This window comes from Triticum dicoccoides, chromosome 2B (assembly GCF_002162155.2).
Source record: "Triticum dicoccoides isolate Atlit2015 ecotype Zavitan chromosome 2B, WEW_v2.0, whole genome shotgun sequence".
Taxonomy (NCBI): Eukaryota; Viridiplantae; Streptophyta; class Magnoliopsida; order Poales; family Poaceae; genus Triticum; species Triticum dicoccoides.
The window spans coordinates 246,923,899-246,931,556 of NC_041383.1; positions in this window are offsets into that span (position 1 = coordinate 246,923,899).

Consider the following 7,658-nt stretch of genomic DNA (forward strand, 5'->3'; position numbering starts at 1 on the left):
TTTAGGGTTTAGCCTCCTTGATCTCGTGGTAGATCCACTCTTGTACTACCCATATCATCAATATTAATCAAGCAGGACGTAGGGTTTTACCTCCATCGAGAGGGCCCGAACCTGGGTAAAAACATCGTGTCCCTCGTCTCCTGTTACCATCCGCCTAGACGCACAGTTCGGGACCCCCTACCCGAGATCCGCCGGTTTTGACACCGACAGTCACCATGTGCTTATTGGAGTCAAGCTAGGATGATCAATGAACTACTTTCTACTTTCAATTGGTATCTTCTACATCATTCCAATGATATCTCGGTAACAAGTATCATCATCTACTTCATGCACACATTTCTTGCATCAACCTTGTGTAGGTTGTATCATGGCATGTTTTCATTCTTTCTTGTGATACTTGTTTCCTTTCTCAAAGCGTCCCAACAATGATCTCTTGTTGCTAGTTGTGATGTCTTTGATGGTTGTGTGGTAGGAATTCATTTATATACAATAAGACCATATCTAGCCATGTGATATGCTTCCAAGCAAATATCTTATTGGTATATGTATGACTTCCTTTTGGATATCTTATTCCTTCGTGTTGTAACTATGTCGGGTGTACATCCTTCTTTGTAGACATATATCATCATGATTTCGTCTACCTAGAACCTTATACATCTGAGAGAAATTACATCTCTAGATGATATCCTTTCTTTCACGTCCACCTTGTCTTTCTTATGTTATTTCTTTGGTTGCTCCGTGAAAGCTTTTGCCTTGAGTGCGTGTCTTCTATCGTTGCATCTTGATGCACTCTTGTGTGGTGAAGATTATTTTCCTCATGCTTATCTTTACGAGGCTTTTGCCATCTTAATTGGTATCCCTCGTCTTGATGAGGCTTTCATCTTCCATCTTCACCACGGGTTGTCACAAGCATAGGTTCTTTATATGCTTATTAGTAAGCTTGTGAACCCATTTGCTAGTTGTGTGTGGGAATGATAGGCCTTGCACCGTGTTCCTCATTCTTTCAAGACTTTATTGATGCTTAATGCTCATCCGTACATTAGTCTTCTCAAGTGCATTGCCTTGACTCACACACATCATTTTGGTTGAGCCCATTCTTAAGTTGCCTCTTTTACTTGTTGCTCAACCATGTGTTTGTTGCAAGTACTAGGCTTTATTTCCTATATGCTCACTTGCACTTGTTGTAAGTATCTATTGATTTTGGGGGAGCTATGATCCTATTTTGTGCACTTTGTATCCAAATGCAAATATTCTTATGTGTGCACAAATCATGCGGAGCTTCTCTAGTTTCTTTAGAACACTCCTTTGCTCATATCATAATATCCTTTATTCATGTGGCTCGCAGGATCTTTGGTCTAGTTGATTCAATTGATATCCTTTGATAGCTTGCTTCAATTGGTACCTTTTGATTGCTTGATTGCTTGTGTCTCACTTTGTTATGTCCTTGTGGCATATCATTCTTTAGCAATCTTTGTGCCTCAATATAGTTTGTGTTCCTCCAAGTATTTACCGTTGGATATGTGTATTGCATTCCACTCTCTTGTGGAGAAATACACAATTTATGGAGGACCACAATTTATATTGGCCTTCTTAGCTTTTCGCTCATTTTGGCAATCGATGCCAATGGGGGAGAAGTTTCAGAGAGTTTTGTGGAGAAGTTTAGAGAGTTATCTCCTCTTGCTTTGGTTTTGTTCCGTAGCATTTGCATCTCATACGCATGCACTATTGGTTGTTGCATTGCATAGTGAAGCATAATTCCTTATATAAACTCTCTTGAAAATGATTTCATCAATTACCAAAATGGGGGAGATTGAAAGAACATGCGGTGCCCCCATGTTTGGTTTTGGTAATTGATGACAATCTCTATGGACTAATGGTTGTCTTGAGTTATATTTGAAGGATTTGTCCATAGGCTTTTCTTTAAGTCCATGTGTTGGTTTCAAGGAGTTTATGAGTTGACCAGGGTGCTATTAAGGAATTATCCAAAGATTGGTCATGTGAGTGTTGAGCTTATTGCAAGCATGTCTTGAAGAAGAAGATTGTGTGATCATTCATGTTTACCTTAAAGACATCATCCAAATGAAGAGAGTTGGAAAGATTCAAGGTTCATCAAGACTAAGTCAAGAGTGAATCAAGTTGATCAACTCACAAAGCGTAGAAGATGTACCGAGAGGGATCAAGTGATCCCATGGTATGTTAAGCATTGTCCATTGCACTTTGTGTACTAACCCATGGTCTATGTGAGAGTTCTATGTGGGGTTAGGTACGTGTCCATGGGCTTGCGTCAAGAGGAAGATATCATACAACCCATGGAAAGGATGACATCAAGTGATGATCGTCATCAAGATTGTTGTGTGCAAGTTCAAGTGGAGCATCATGAAGAGATAAAGTGCTTGAATCTTGCCATCCATTGTGGTGTCAATGGACTTGTGAAGATGTGCCGAAGAGTGGCTCACCCATAGTGGACTATTGGGGAGCAATCATCTAGTCTTCATTGAGCCAACGCAATCAAGAAAGGTGGTCCAACTTGAGGGAGTCAAGATCGTCATCATCTAGCTCAAGTGGACCATGTGAAAGGCAAAGGTTTGCCCTTGATATGTTTTCTATTTTACGGGTCTCGTGGTGGTAGTTGGGAGACCGGGTTATATGATCGTTTGCCGTACTATCAAGGGGGGCTCTCAAGTTGGTAGCTTGATCATATCGTTAGTGGAGACCTCAAACCATTGCATCCTTGCATCATGTTTCTTGGTTCTTGTTTGGTTCTCTTTGTGAGTCTTAGAGCTTATGGTCATCTTGATGACAAGCTTGACTTCATCGAAAACGGAGTTCGCATGCGTCTTCTATGATTTTTTCGGTGTTTGAAGATTTTACCGGTCTTATCCAAGGAAGGGTTCTCACCATTTTCTTATGGGTCTTTTCTCATTTGCTTCTTACTGATATTTCTTTCAAGATTGTGTTATTCCTTGTCGCTAGCTTTCCAACAAAATTGGTTTCATCGAATTCGGAGTCCGTTTGCAAAAGTTGTGGCAGTTTTGGTGTTCTGAAAAGGCTGCTGCGGTACTACCGCGAATTGGAGCGGATGTAATTTTTTACTACCGCTCTAGAGCGGTACTACCGCGGATCCTACAGCGGTAGTACCGCTCCGGACCAAAAACTCGTCCCAATTCCTGCGGTGGTAGGCCCGGAAGTAATTTTTTAGTACCGCTCGCAAGCAGTAGTACCGCTACCCTTAGCAGTAGTACCGCTACCCCTAGCGGTAGTACCGTGAGGTCAAGCGGTACTACCGCTCCGACGGTTCTTCTGGCCTTTTTGCCTCCTCACTGTTGTGTTTCGAAGGGGTACTACCGCCCTAGCGGTAGTACCTCTCCTTGGAGCGGTAGTACCGCTCTGTGCGGGCTGTGAGCATAACGGTTGGATTTTTTCCCCACCTATAAAAGGGGGTCTTCTTCCCCATTGAACCTCATCCCTTGAGCTCGTGTTCTTCCCCCATTGTTGACCTTCTTCGAGCTTGCTAACTCTCAATCCCTCCATGGATTCTTGCTAGTTTTTGAGGGAAAAGAGAGAGGAGATCTAGTTCCACATTTCCACCAATCACTTTCTCCTCTATGTGAGGGGAACCCCTTGGATCTAGATCTTGGAGTTCTTGGTGTTCTCCTTCTTGTTCTTCCTCTCATCTTCCTCCCTAGCATTAGTTGCTTCGGTGGGATTTGAGAGAGAAGGACTTGGGCACTCCATGTGCCCTTGCCATTGCATTTGGTGAATCGGTTTGAGTTCTCCATGTGATACGTGGAAGTTACAAGTTGAGAAGCTTATTACTCTTGGGTGCTTGGTACCCTTGAGCTTGTTACTCTTGGGTGTTTGGACACCCTAGAGCTTGTTCCTCTTGGGTGCCTTGGCGCCCTAGACGGTTGGTGTTGTTTGGAGCTCAATCATTGTGGTGTAAAGCTCCGGGCAAGCGTCGGGGTCTCCAATTAGGTTGTGGAGATCGCCCCGAGCAATTTGACGGGTACCGGTGACTGCCCCCAAGGGTTGCCAAAGTGTACGGGTTCGGTGACCGCCCCCAAGGGTCGCCATTTGTACGGGTTCGGTGACCGCCCTCAAGGGTCCCTTAGTGGAATCACGGCATCTTGCATTGTGCGAGGGCGTGAGGAGATTACGGTGGCCCTAGTGGCTTCTTGGGGAGCATTGTGCCTCCACACCGCTCCAAACTGAGATTAGCATCTGCAAGGGTGTGAACTTCGGGATACATCGTCGTCTCCGCGTGCCTCGGTTATCTCTTACCCGAGCCCTTTACTTATGCACTTTACTTTGTGATAGCCATATTGTTCTTTGTCATATATCTTGCTATCACATAGTTGCTTATCTTGCTTAGCATAAGTTGTTGGTGCACATAGGTGAGCCTAGTTGTTTTAGGTCTTGTGCTTGACAAATTAACCGCTAGGTTTATTCCGCATTTGTTCAAGCCTAAACCGTAATTATTTTAAAGCGCCTATTCACCCCTCCCCCCTCTAGGCGACATCCTCGATCTTTCAGAGGGAAATACTTACGCTACTTTGCTGCATCACCCTTTCCTCTTCAAGGGAAAACCCACACAGTGCTCAAGAGGTAGCAGTGGGTAGGGCTACCCAGGAGCCGGCGCATCAAATCCTATCGCCCCGGGACCCAGAGGTGGGAGATTCGGCTGCCACCCACGCAGATGGATGGGCACCGATATCTGAGCTGGGTGGGGGCCCTATACTTGGCCTGGTTTCATTGGACACGGACCCCTAGGTTGATTTGGTGTTGCCATGCACGGATGTGACTACGTACATGGGAGAGCCATGCACCGATGCGCCTCAGCCTATTATGGTGGCGCAGCCTGTGCAGTTGGATGAACTGCACGCGAATGTTACGGCTAAGTAATTAGTGGCTCTGGGTAATATCAAGTCATTCTGCGCCGGTCTACTCAAGAAGTTGGCTCCGCCGTTACTCAAGGAGATCGAGGGTGCCCGTGGCGTATGGTTGGGCCAGGACCCTTTCACACCAAGGCGGACGACCAGATCGGTGGTGAGCTCGGTGGGTGGCGGAAGGAAGACAAAGCGATGGTGGCCGAGACGATGCTCTTGAAGGCTTTGGGGGTTGCTTGTGATGAGTTGGCAGTTTTGGATGACACACTTGGTCTGCTTTGATCTGTGTTAGACTCACCACTGCAAGAGCAACAGTTGAAAGCCATTGCGGCGATCTTCGGGATGACCATGCCTACCAACCTATCGGCACAGTTGGAGTCGACGGCTATGGTGGTCGCGTAGGCAGGGCCGCGCCACGGTACGAACATGGAGGATTTCTTTTTCCCATGTCATACAACCCTATGGATGTAGTGTGCTGGAATGTGCGGGGCTTCAATAGCCTGGTCAAGAAGAAGGCGCTGAGGGAGTTCGTTGATTCTTTGCGCGTGGCGATCGTGTGTATTGTGGAGTCTAAACTGGAACATGTTGACCAGTATATTATCTTGCAATGCTCAGGTCCATATTACGATGGTTTTGCGTACCTCCCGGCGTCCAAGACTAGAGGTGGAATCGTAGTGGGATGGGAATCCTCACATGTCCAGCTTACTAATTTTGCCCTTGATTCCTTCTCTCTGTCTGGATATGTTGCACCGAGGGAGGGGAGCCCGTGGTGGCTATCGTTGGTCTATGGACCACAAGAAGACGACCAAAAAACTCAGTTTCTCCAGGAGTTGACTGAGAGGAGGACGCTCTGCCCGGGGCCGTGGCTGGTGATTGGCGACTTTAACATGTTCTTACATGCGACGGACAAAAACAACACGCTCCTGGATCGCATGATGATGGGGAGATTCAAGGGATTTGTTGACGATAACGCACTCAAGGAGTTGTTTCTGCATGGACGAAAATTCACGTGTAGCAACAAGAGGGAGGTGTCTACCCTCACCAAGATTGATAGGTCATTTGTATCAGTTGACTAGGAGCTTAACCATCCGGACAGTTTGCTGCAAGCTCTCTCGACTGCCTCATCTGACCACTGCCCACTGTACCTCTCGTTGGAGGAGCGCATGGACACGAAGAGGAGATTTCGGTTTGAATTGTTCTGGACAAAGCTTGAGGTTTTTTTGGAGGTGGTCCAAGAGGCCTGGACCTGTGTCCTTTGGTTGTGGAGCCGTTTCATTGTTTGGACGTTCTCTCGAGAAACACGGCAAGAGCTCTCACATCTAGGGGACAAAGGAAAGTGGGGAATATCAAACTCCAGATTGGGGTTGCTAAGTTGATCATCCTTAGACTGGATTGTGCTCGGGACTCACGTCTTCTTACCCCAGAGGAGAGGTGGTTGCGAAGTATGCTCAAGAACTTGGTGCTGGGCCTTGCTTCTCTAGAAAGGATGATTGCGCGACAGAGGTCCCGGATACATTGTCTCATGGAAGGGGATGCAAACTCTAAGTTGTTTCATCTGGTGGCCAATGGTAGGAAGTCTAAAAACTTCATTCCAGCCATCGTAGTGGAGGGCCAGGTCATCATGGATCAAAGAGGGAAAGAGGAGGCATTCCTCCAAGCATATAGGGAGCTGCTAGGAGTGAATACTGCTAGAGATCACACTCTGAACCTGGAGGCACTCAACATACAACAAGTGGACCTCACGGAGTTAGATCTTCCTTTCACGGAGGAGGAAGTTTGGGCTGTCATCAAGGATATGCCTTCTGATCGTGCCCCGGGACCGGATGGGTTCATAGGAGTGTTCTTCCAAAAAAAACTTGGAGCATCATCAAAGGAGATGTGATGGCATCGTTGCACAAACTGGTCCTTAATAATGGTCAGGGATTCAACAGACTGAATCAGGCCTTAATCACTCTCATTCCCAAGAATCCGGTAGCTTGCCGAGTCAATGATTTCAGACCGATCAGCTTAGTACATAGCTTTCCAAAACTGGCATCCAAGTTGATGGAACACCGAGTCTGCCCGCGGATGGGAGAGCTTGTGAGCATTAACCAATCTGCTTTCATCCGCGGTAGGAATCTCCATGACAACTTTCTTCTTGTGAGGCAAATGGCCAGAAGATTGCACCAAAGAAAAGCTAAGGGAGTCCTCCTCAAGTTAGATATTGCTTGAGCTTTTGATTCGCTGTCATGGCCCTTCCTTTTTGAGGTGCTTCGCACAAAGGGCTTCCCAGAGAGATGGCTCGCTTGGCTGGCAACTATGCTCACTACCGCCAGCTCGAGGATTGTGGTGAATGGGTGTATGACAGACAAGTTCATGCATGCTTGTGGTCTAAGGCAGGGGGACTCTATCTCACCACTGCTATTTGTGATTGCAATGGAGACCCTCACGACTATCATAATCAAGGCACATGAGCTCAAGATTCTGGAGAAGTTGAATGGATGCAAGCCTTTGCAGCGGCTCTCACTCTATGCGGATGACGTGGTTCTATTCATTAGACCATCTCGGACCGATATCACTTTCGTCAAGGAGGTTCTCATGATCTTTGGAAAGGCCTCGGGTTCGCATGTCAATTTCGCCAAGTCCTCGGCGACCTTGATCCGCGAAGAGGAGCATGATGAGGAGGTGGTCGGGAATGCGCTCCTTGGAAGATTGATCACTTCCCTTGTAAATATCTTGGTCTCCAACTGGGTATCAAACAGCTGACACACTCGTAGTGGCAATTCATGGTGG